This window comes from Arachis stenosperma, chromosome 5, assembly GCF_014773155.1.
Source record: "Arachis stenosperma cultivar V10309 chromosome 5, arast.V10309.gnm1.PFL2, whole genome shotgun sequence".
NCBI lineage: Eukaryota > Viridiplantae > Streptophyta > Magnoliopsida > Fabales > Fabaceae > Arachis > Arachis stenosperma.
Window position 1 is genome coordinate 112,756,436 of NC_080381.1, and position 11,526 is coordinate 112,767,961.

General features: G+C 39.8%; 1 non-coding gene across 1 annotated transcript; it reads left to right on the forward strand.

The window, feature by feature from the left end:
- Nucleotides 1-7,202: 7,202 nt before the first annotated feature.
- LOC130983387 (small nucleolar RNA R71) lies at nt 7,203-7,309 on the forward strand. The gene has a single exon (XR_009087381.1). It is a non-coding gene; the product is annotated as a small nucleolar RNA R71 (small nucleolar RNA).
- Nucleotides 7,310-11,526: the final 4,217 nt, after the last annotated feature.

The following is an 11,526-nucleotide window of genomic DNA, read 5'->3' on the forward strand; positions in this document are numbered from 1 at the left end:
TTTTTTTGTCAGAAATTGATTGTTTATTATATTCGAGATTGTCCAAAAGCTCAACTAGTTTAACAAGATTTGGAGATTTATGATAAACCTCTGGATTTGATGAACTGGTTCTTACTTCATAGTAAAGAGCGCCATTTTAGATTTTTTTTGGTCAATAGTGGATTTGGCATTCCAAGAATAATGAGATCTTTCATCCATACGAGTCTTGGCCTCTAAATAAGGTGACTAGTGTGGCTTTGTCCTTTGAAAAGAAGTTTGGAATATTTTGAGTTGTAACGAGTTTTTATCTCCTCTACTATTAGTTGCTCATGGATTCTTCCTCAGTGGCTACTTTAAGATTAATTATAATGCAAGATATCCTGGTATTGGTGATCGGGTTGGTTTTATTTGTGTTAGCAGAGATTGAAATGGAAGTTGACAATGAGGTTGTTTGGAAATAATTGAGAGTCGTAATATTCTGTAAAGAGAGTTGTTTGCTATTTGGAGAGGATATCTTCTAGCCTAAGACTTGAGGCAAAGAGATATTATTTGTGAAATAGATTGTGTGGATGTCTTTACTCTTGTCAATAATTTTCAGGATAACTCTGATTTGTTGATCTTTTGGTGCTAAAAATTCGGGACATCATGTCTTGAAAATGGTGTGTTAACTTCCTATTGATTTTAAGAGATGCAAATAAAGTGGTAGACATAATGGCAAAGATGGCAAAGCAGTTCCTTATTCTTTGTTTTTTCTTTCTTGTTTGTTCTATTTTTACTTTCCAATCACCAAAAAAAATTACCATTGATTTTGTAATTTCCATGAAATATGTGTCCACTATCTTAAGTTGAGTGATTAACTTTTCATTTTACCACATTACCAATTTCTTCACGTCAGAGAATCTTGATCCGCACATAATAATTAAAGGATTAATCTTAGTATACAAGCAATTAGCATTTACAAGACTTATAAGTGCGAAACTTACTAAAACCCTAAACGCGCTCTGGTGCACGAAATTGTGATCACTACTTTCCACAACTCAAATAATCCCTAGTAATGGCCCCAAAAACTTGGTGCTCAATACCATGGCATAAACACAACTTCGCACAACTAACCAGCAAGTGCACTGGGTCGTCCAAGTAATAAACCTTACGCGAGTAAGGGTCGATCCCACGGAGATTGTTGGTATGAAGCAAGCTATGGTCACCTTGTAAATCTTAGTCAGGCAAACTCAAATGGTTATGGATGATATATGAATAAAACATAAAGATAAAGATAGAGATACTTATGTAAATCATTGGTGAGAATTTCAGATAAGCGAATGGAGATGCTTTGTCCCTTCCGTCTCTCTGCTTTCCTACTGTCTTCATCCAAGCCTTCTTACTCCTTTCCATGGCAAGCATTATGCAAGGGTTTCACCGTTGTCAGTGGCTACCTCCCATCCTCTCAGTGGAAATGTTCAACGCACCCTGTCACGGCACGGCTATCCAGCTGTCGGTTCTCGATCATGTCGGAATAGAATCCAGTGATTCTTTGCGTCTGTCACTAACGCCCCACAATCGCGAGTTTGAAGCACGTCTAGTCATTCAATCATTGAATCCTACTCAGAATACCACAGACAAGGTTTAGACCTTTCGGATTCTCTTGAATGCCGCCATCAGTTCTAGCCTATACCACGAAGACTCTGATCTCACGGAATGGCTGGCTCGGTTGTCAGGCGAGCGCTCGGTTGTCAGGCGATCAACCATGCGTCGTGTATCAGGAATCCAAGAGATATTCACTCAATCTAAGGTAGAACGGAGGTGGTTGTCAGTCACACGTTCATAGGTGAGAATGATGATGAGTGTCACGGATCATCACATTCATCAAGTTGAAGAACAAGTGATATCTTGGAATAAGAACAAGCTAATTGAATAGAAGAACAATAGTAATTGCATTAATACTCGAGGTACAGCAGAGCTCCACACCTTAATCTATGGTGTGTAGAAACTCCACCGTTGAAAATACATAAGAACAAGGTCTAGGCATGGCCGTGAGGCCAGCCCCCAAATGATCTAAGAACTAGATGTCCAAAGATGAGAAATACAATAGTAAAGGGTCCTATTTATAGGGAACTAGTAGCTTAAGAATTACAAAGATGAGTAAAAGACATAAAAATCCACTTCCGGGCCCACTTGGTGTGTGCTTGGGCTGAGCATTGAAGCATTTTCGTGTAGAGACTCTTCTTGGAGTTAAACGCCAGCTTTTATGCCAGTTTGGGCGTTTAACTCCCACTTTGGTGCCAGTTCTGGCGTTTAACGCTGGGAAATCTGAAGGTGACTTTGAACGCCGGTTTGGGCCATCAAATCTTGGGCAAAGTATGGACTATCATATATTGCTGGAAAGCCCAGGATGTCTACTTTCCAACGCCGTTGAGAGCGCGCCAATTGGGCTTCTGTAGCTCCAGAAAATCTACTTTGAGTGCAGAGAGGTCAGAATCCAACAGCATCTGCAGTCCTTTTCAGTCTCTGAATCAGATTTTTGCTCAGGTCCCTCAATTTCAGCCAGAAAATACCTGAAATCACAGAAAAACACACAAACTCATAGTAAAGTCCAGAAAAGTGAATTTTAACTAAAAACTAATAAAAATATACTAAAAACTATCTAAAACATACTGAAAACATACTAAAAATAATGCCAAAAAGCGTATAAATTATCCGCTCATCACAACACCAAACTTAAATTGTTGCTTGTCCCCAAGCAATTGAAAATCAGATAAGATAAAAAGAAGAGAATATGCAATGAATTCCAAAAACATCTATAAAGATCAGTATTAATTAGATGAGCGGGGCTTTAGCTTTTTGCCTCTGAACAGTTTTGGCATCTCACTTTATCCTTTGAAATTCAGAATGATTGGCTTCTTTAGGAACTCAGAATCCAGATAGTGTTATTGATTCTCCTAGTTAAGTATGATGATTCTTGAACACAGCTACTTTATGAGTCTTGGCCGTGGCCCAAAGCACTCTGTCTTCCAGTATTACCACCGGATACATACATGCCACAGACACATAATTGGGTGAACCTTTTCAGATTGTGACTCAGCTTTGCTAGAGTTCCCAATTAGAGGTGTCCAGGGTTCTTAAGCACACTCCTTGGATCACAACTTTATTTCTACCCTTGCCTTTTGGTTTAAAGGGCTATTGGCTTTTTCTGCTTACTTTTTCTTTTTCTCTTCTATTTTTTTTCATTTTTCTCCTTCTTTTTTTTTCGCTTGCTTCCTTTTTTTTTCACTGCTTTTTCTTGCTTCAAGAATCATTTTTGTGATTTTTCAGATCCTCAGTAACATGTCTCCTTTTTCATCATTCTTTCAAGAGCCAACAACTTTAACATTCATGAACCACAAATTCAAAAGACATATGCACTGTTTAAGCATACATTCAGAAACAAAAGTATTGCCACCACATCAAAATAATTAATCTGTTATAAAATCTGAAAGTCATGCAATTCTTCTCTTTTTCAATTAAGAACATTTTTCATTTAAGAAAGGTGATGGATTCATAGGACATTCATAACTTTAAGGCATAGACACTAATGATCATAAGGCACAAACATGGATAAACATAAAGCATAATTTTCGAAAAACAGAAAAATAAAGAACAAGGAGATTAAAGAACGGGTCCACCGTAGTGATGGCGGCTTGTTCTTTCTCTTGAAGATCTTATGGAGTGCTTGAGCTCCTCAATGTCTCTTCCTTGTCTTTGTTGCTCCTCTCTCATGATTCTCTGATCTTCTCTAATTTCATGGAGGAGGATGGAATGTTCTTGGTGCTCCACCCTTAGTTGTCCCATGTTGGAACTCAATTCTCCTAGGGAGGTGTTGATTTGCTCCCAATAGTTTTGTGGAGGAAAGTGCATCCCTTGAGGCATCTCAGGGATCTCATGATGAGAGGGGTCTCTTGTTTGCTCCATCCTTTTCTTAGTGATGGGCTTATCCTCATCAATGAGGATGTCTCCTTCTATGTCCACTCCAACTGAATAACAGAGGTGACAAATGAGATGAGGAAAGGCTAACCTTGCCAAGGTAGAGGACTTTGTCCGCCACCTTATAGAGTTCTTGAGCTATAACCTCATAAACTTCCACTTCCTCTCCAATCATGATACTATGAATCATGATGGCCCGGTCTATAGTAACTTCGGACTGGTTGCTAGTGGGAATGATTGAGCGTTGGATAAACTCCAACCATCCCCTAGCCATGGGCTTGAGGTCGTGCCTTCTCAGTTGAACCGGCTTTCCTCTTGAATCTCTCTTCCATTGGGCGCCCTCTTCACAAATGTCAGTGAGGACTTGGTCCAACCTTTGATCAAAGTTGACCCTTCTAGTGTAAGGATGTTCATCTCCTTGCATCATGGGCAAGTTGAATGCCAACCTTACATTTTCCGGACTAAAATCTAAGTATTTCCCCCGAACCATTGTAAGCCAATTCTTTGGGTCCGGGTTCATACTTTGATCATGGTTCTTGGTGATCCATGCATTGGCATAGAACTCTTGAACCATTAAGATTCTGACTTGTTGAATGGGGTTGGTAAGAACTTCCCAACCTCTTCTTCTAATCTCATGTCGGATCTCCGGATATTCACTCTTTTTGAGTTTGAAAGGGACCTCGTGGATCACCTTCTTCAAGGCCACAACTTCATAGAAGTGATCTTGATGCACCTTTGAGATGAATCTCTCCATCTCCCATGACTCGGAGGTGAAAGCTTTTGCCTTCCCTTTCCTCTTTCTAAAGGTTTCTCCGGCCTTGGATGCCATAAATGGTTATGGAAAAACAAAAAGCAATGCTTTTACCACACCAAACTTAAAAGGTTTGCTCGTCCTCGAGCAAAAGAAGAAAGAAGAGAGTAGAAGAAGAAGAAATGGAGGAGAGGGAGATGGCTTTGTGGTTCGGCCAAAAGGGGAAGAAGTGTTTATGGTGTGTGAAAATGAAGGAGTGATGTGAGTGGTGAAGAGAATAGTGGGATTTGATAGGTGAGGGGTTTTTTTGGGGAAGAGTGGTGGAGGTGATTGGTGAATGGGTGATGAAGAAGAGAGAGGGTGGTGGGGTAGGTAGGGATCCTGTGGGGTCCACAGATCCTGAGGTGTCAAGGAAAAGTCATCCTTGCACCAAGTGGCAAGAAAATTTGCGTTCTGTGCCAATTCTGGCGTTAAACGCTGGGCTGGTGCCCATTTCTGGCGTTTAACGCCATGTTCTTGCCCTTTCCTGGCGTTTAACGCCAGTTTGGTGCCCCTTTCTGGCGTTAAACGCCCAGAATGGTGCCAGACTGGGCGTTAAACGCCCAACTGCTACCCTTACTGGCGTTTAAACGCCAGCAGGATCTTCCTCCAGGGTGTGCTATTTTTCTTCCTGCTTTTCATTCTGTTTTTGCTTTTTTAATTGATTTTGTGACTTCCCATGATCATCAACCTAAAGAAAAAATAACAAGGGAAAATAGATAAAATATAACATTGGGTTGCCTCCCAACAAGCGCTTCTTTAATGTCAGTAGCTTGACAGTGGGCTCTCATGGAGCCTCACAAATGTTCAGAGCAATGTTGGAACCTCCCAACACCAAACTTAGAGTTTGACTGTGGGGGTTCAACACCAAACTTAGAGTTTGGTTGTGGCCTCCCAACACCAAACTTAGAGTTTGACTGTGGGGGCTCTGTTTGACTCTGTTTTGAGAGAAGCTCTTCATGCTTCCTCTCCATGGTGACATAGGGATATCCTTGAGCCTTAAACACAAAGGATTCTTCATTCACTTGAATGATCAATTCTCCTCTGTCCACATCAATCACAGCCTTTGCTGTGGCTAGGAAGGGTCTGCCAAGGATGATGGATTCATCCATGCACTTCCCAGTCTCTAGGACTATGAAATCAGTAGGGATGTAATGGTCTTCAACTTTTACCAGAACATTCTCTACAAGTCCATAGGCTTGTTTCTTTGAATTGTCTGCCATCTCTAGTGAGATTCTTGCAGCTTGTACCTCAGAGATCCCTAGCTTCTCCATTACAGAGAGAGACATGAGGTTTACACTTGACCCTAAGTCACACAAAGCCTTCTTGAAGGTCATGGTGCCTATGGTACAAGGTATTAAAAACTTCCCAGGATCTTGTTTCTTTTGAGGTAATTTCTGCCTAGACAAGTCATCCAGTTCTTTGAGCAAAGGAGGTTCGTTCTCCCAAGTCTCATTACCAAATAACTTGTCATTTAGCTTCATGATTGCTCCAAGGTATTTAGCAACTTGCTCTTCAGTGACATACTCATCCTCTTCAGAGGAAGAATACTCATCAGAGCTCATGAATGGCAGAAGTAAATCCAATGGAATCTTTATGGTCTCAATGTGAGCCTCAGATTCCCATGGTTCCTCATTAGGGAACTCATTGGAGGCCAGTGGACGTCCATTGAGGTCTTCCTCAGTGGCGTTCACTGCCTCTCCTTCCTCTCCAAATTCGGCCATGTTGATGGCCTTGCACTCTCCTTTTGGATTTTCTCTGTATTGCTTGGAAGAGTACTAGGAGGGAGTTCAGTAATTTTCTTGCTTAGCTGTCCCACTTGTGCCTCCAAATTCCTAATGGAGGACCTTGTTTCAGTCATGAAACTTTGAGTGGTTTTATAGATTAGAGACCATGGTTGCTAAGTCAGAGTGGCTCTGCTTAGAATTCTCTATCTGTTGCTGAGTAGATGATGGAAAAGGCTTGCCATTGCTAAACCTGTTTCTCCCACCATTATTGTTGTTGAAACCTTGTTGAGGTCTCTGTTGATCCTTCCATGAGAAATTTGGATGATTTCTCATGAAGAATTATAGGTGTTTCCATAGGGTTCTCCATGTAATTCACCTCTTCCATTGAAGGGTTCTCAGGATCATAAGCTTCTTCTTCAGATGAGGCGTCCTTAGTACTGCCTGGGCAGCCTGCATTCCAGACAGACTTTGAGAAATCAAATTGACTTGCTGAGTCAATATCTTATTCTGAGCCAGTATGGCATTCAGAGTATCAATCTCAAGAACTCCTTTCTTTGATTTGTCCCATTGTTCACAGGATTCCTTTCAGAAGTATACATGAATTGGTTATTTGCAACCATTTCAATGAGCTCTTGAGCTTCTGTAGGCGTCTTCTTCAGATGAAGAGATCCTCCAGCAGAGCTATCCAAAGACATCTTGGACAGTTCAGAGAGACCATCATAGAAAATACCTATGATGCTCCATTCAGAAAGCATGTCAGAAGGACATTTTCTGATCAATTGTTTGTATCTTTCCCAAGCTTCATAGAGGGATTCACCTTCCTTCTGTCTGAAGGTTGGACTTCCACTCTAAGCTTACTCAATTTTTGAGGTGGAAAGAACTTTGCCAAGAAGGCATTGACTAGCTTTTCCCAAGAGTTCAGGCTTTCTTTAGGTTGTGAGTCTAACCATGTCCTAGCTCTGTCTCTTACAGCAAAAGGGGAAATAGCATAAGTCTGTAGACCTCAGGGTCAACCCCATTAGTCTTGACAGTACACAGATTTGCAAGAATTCAGCTAAAAACTGATGAGGATCTTCCAAGGAAGTCCATGGAACTTGCAATTTTTGTTGCATAGAGAACTAATTGAGGCTTAGCTCAAAGTGTTTGCTCAATGGCAGGGATAGAGATGCTTCTCCCATAGAAGTCGGGAGTAGGTGCAGTAAAGTCACCCACCTTCCTGCATGTGGCATTGTTGTGTTTTCGGCTGCCTGGGTTCTTCTTCTTTGAAGAGTTCTGTTAGGTCCTCTAGAGAGAGTGTGCATAGCTTCTCTTAGCTTTCACTTCAAGGTCTTTTCAGGTTAGGATCAGCCTCAACAAGAATGCCTTTGTCTTTGCTCCTGCTCATATGAAAGAGAAAAGAACAAGAAAAATATGGAATCCTATGTCACAGTATAGAGATTCCTGAGGTGTCAGAGGAACAGAAAAATAAAAGGAAGAGGTAGAAGAATTCGAACTTAGTGAGATAGAGTTCGAATTGTGCATTGAGGAGGAGTGTTACTCCATAAATAGAAGGATGTGAGAAGAGAAGAAGAGTTTTTCGAAAATTAAGTAAGTATTTCTAAAAAAAACATTTTGAAAAATTGATTGATAATTTTCGAAAACTAAAAGTTGGGAAAGAAATCAAGTGATTTTTGAAAAAGATTTTGAAATTAGAAATCAAAAAGATATGATTGAAAACTATTTGAAAAAGATATGATTTGAAAAACAATTTTAAAAAGATTTGATTTTAAAAATTAATGACTTGCCTAACAAGAAAAGATATGATTCAAACATTAAACCTTTCTCAACAGAAAAGGCAACATACTTGAAATGTTGAATCAAATCATTAATTGATAGCAAGTATTTTTGAAAAAGGAAAGAAATTGATTTTGAAAAAGATTTGATTAAAAAGATATGATTTGAAAAAGATTTGATTTTGAAAAACTTTGAAAACTTGAAAAAAATTTGTATTAAAAATAGAATCTTCCCTCTTGTGCCATCCTGGCGTTAAACGCCCAGAATGGTGCACATTCTGGCGTTTAACGCCCAATGCTCTATCTTTTTGGGCGTTAACACCCAACCAGGCACCCTGGCTGGCGTTTAAACGCCAGTCTTTCCTTCTTCACTGGGCGTTTTGAACGCCCAGCTTTTCTGTGTAGTTCCTCTGCTGCATGTACTGAATCTTCAGTTCCCTGTACTATTGACTTGAAAATAGAACCAAGATCATATAAACAATGCATGCAAGACACCAAACTTAAAATGAGACACTGGACTCAACAAGAAACATAAAATATTTTTGGTTTTTCTATGATTTTGTAATTTTTTTGGATTTTTTTTTTCGAAAATTAAGTGGAAAAGAAAATAAAGGCATCAAAATTCTTAATGAGAATTCCAGGAATCATGTAATGTTAGTCTAAAGCTTTAGTCTAAAGGAATTAGACATGGATAGCTAAGCTTCAGCCGGACATTGCATTCAAGAGCTAAATTGATGAGAATCAATCAGCTTTGGTGATGATAAGATCATCACCTTGAAACACTAGAATTCATTCTTAAGAACTCTGAAAAAATACCTAATCTAAGCTACAAGATGAACCGTCAGTTGTCCATACTCGAAACAATCCCCGGCAACGGCGCCAAAAACTTGGTGCACGAAATTGTGATCACTACTTTTCACAACTCAAATAATCCCTAGTAATGGCCCCAAAAACTTGGTGCTCAATACCATGGCATAAACACAACTTCGCACAACTAACCAGCAAGTGCACTGGGTCGTCCAAGTAATAAACCTTACGCGAGTAAGGGTCGATCCCACGGAGATTGTTGGTATGAAGCAAGCTATGGTCACCTTGTAAATCTTAGTCAGGCAAACTCAAATGGTTATGGATGATATGAATAAAACATAAAGATAAAGATAGAGATACTTATGTAAATCATTGGTGAGAATTTCAGATAAGCGAATGAAATGCTTTGTCCCTTCCGTCTCTCTTCTTTCCTACTGTCTTCATCCAATCCTTCTTACTCCTTTCCATGGCAAGCATTATGCAAGGGTTTCACCGTTGTCAGTGGCTACCTCCCATCCTCTCAGTGAAAATGTTCAACGCACCCTGTCACGGCACGGCTATCCAGCTGTCGGTTCTCGATCATGTCGGAATAGAATCCAGTGATTCTTTTGCGTCTGTCACTAACGCCCCACAATCGCGAGTTTGAAGCACGTCACAGTCATTTATTCATTGAATCCTACTCAGAATACCACAGACAAGGTTTAGACCTTCCGGATTCTCTTGAATGCCGCCATCAGTTAGCCTATACCACGAAAACTCTGATCTCACGGAATGGCTGGCTCGGTTGTCAGGCGAGTGCTCAGTTGTCAGGCGATCAACCATGCGTCGTGTATCAGGAATCCAAGAGATATTCACTCAATCTAAGGTAGAACGGAGGTGGTTGTCAGTCACACGTTCATAGGTGAGAATGATGATGAGTGTCACGGATCATCACATTCATCAAGTTGAAGAACAAGTGATATCTTGAAATAAGAACAAGCTGAATTGAATAGAAGAACAATAGTAATTGCATTAATACTCGAGGTACAGCAGAGCTCCACACCTTAATCTATGGTGTGTAGAAACTCCACCATTGAAAATACATAAGAACAAGGTCTAGGCATGGCCGTGAGGCCAGCCCCCAAATGATCTAAGAACTAGATGTCCAAAGATGAGAAATACAATAGTAAAGGGTCCTATTTATAGGGAACTAGTAGCTTAAGAATTACAAAGATGAGTAAAAGACATAAAAATCCACTTCCGGGCCCACTTGGTGTGTGCTTGGGCTGAGCATTGAAGCATTTTCGTGTAGACACTTCTTGGAGTTAAACGCCAGCTTTTATGCCAGTTTGGGCGTTTAACTCCCACTTTGGTGCCAGTTCCAGCGTTTAACGCTGGGAAATCTGAAGGTGACTTTGAACGCCGGTTTGGGCCATCAAATCTTGGGCAAAGTATGGACTATCATATATTGCTGGAAAGCCCAGGATGTATACTTTCCAACGCCGTTGAGAGCGCACCAATTGGGCTTTGTAGCTCTAGAAAATCCACTTCGAGTGCAGGGAGGTCAGAATCCAACAGCATCTGCAGTCCTTTTCAGTCTCTGAATCAGATTTTGCTCAGGTCCCTCAATTTCAGCCAGAAAATACCTGAAATCACAGAAAAACACACAAACTCATAGTAAAGTCAAAAAAAGTGAATTTTAACTAAAAACTAATAAAAATATACTAAAAACTATCTAAAACATACTGAAAACATACTAAAAATAATGCCAAAAAGCGTATAAATTATCTGCTCATCACGCTCCAATTCATACATACAAGTCACGCGCTATATAACAGAATTTAGTTTCAATCAAAATCAATTAACGTGCGAATATTTCACTTCCAATCTTCAAAAGATTTCATTACCTTCTTCGAATCTCTTGTCAAGTTTCTTCGTTCTCCTTCTCGCGTTCTCCCTTGGTCTTTTGGATCCTTTTTCTTCTGCGTTTATCACTTCTTTGGTCTTTGTCATTCACCTGAGTTTTGCAAACTGTAACGCTAGCTTCGTTTTATTTCAATTTTCTGGTTTTTGAAATCAAATTTTGAAGTCCTTTTGAAGATAATGGATTATTCAACCTCAGATTGTCAGCTCAATCACGGCGAAGTGGATTCAATCTCAGATTGTCAGCTCAATCACGGCAAAGTAGGTTTGAATTTGAATCGAACGAAGTTCCTGAGGTTTGATTTAGTTTCAGTTAATTATGATTGTCTAGCTGAATATTTCGTGAACCTAGACTGTGAAATTAATGCGTAAACATAATCTGTGAATTGAATCTAATGCATTAGTTTTGATTAATTATCTATAATTTATAGCAAACGCTCAGGTGTAGATCAGAACTTTTTGGGTGTATTTTTAGGGAGGTTTGGGTGTATTTACAGTTTATGGTTTTCTTGTTATTTTTAATTGACTTGTTGTCATTTGGATGTATATCAGGAGTCTTTGGGTATATGTTACTTTGATTGTTATTTTTTAT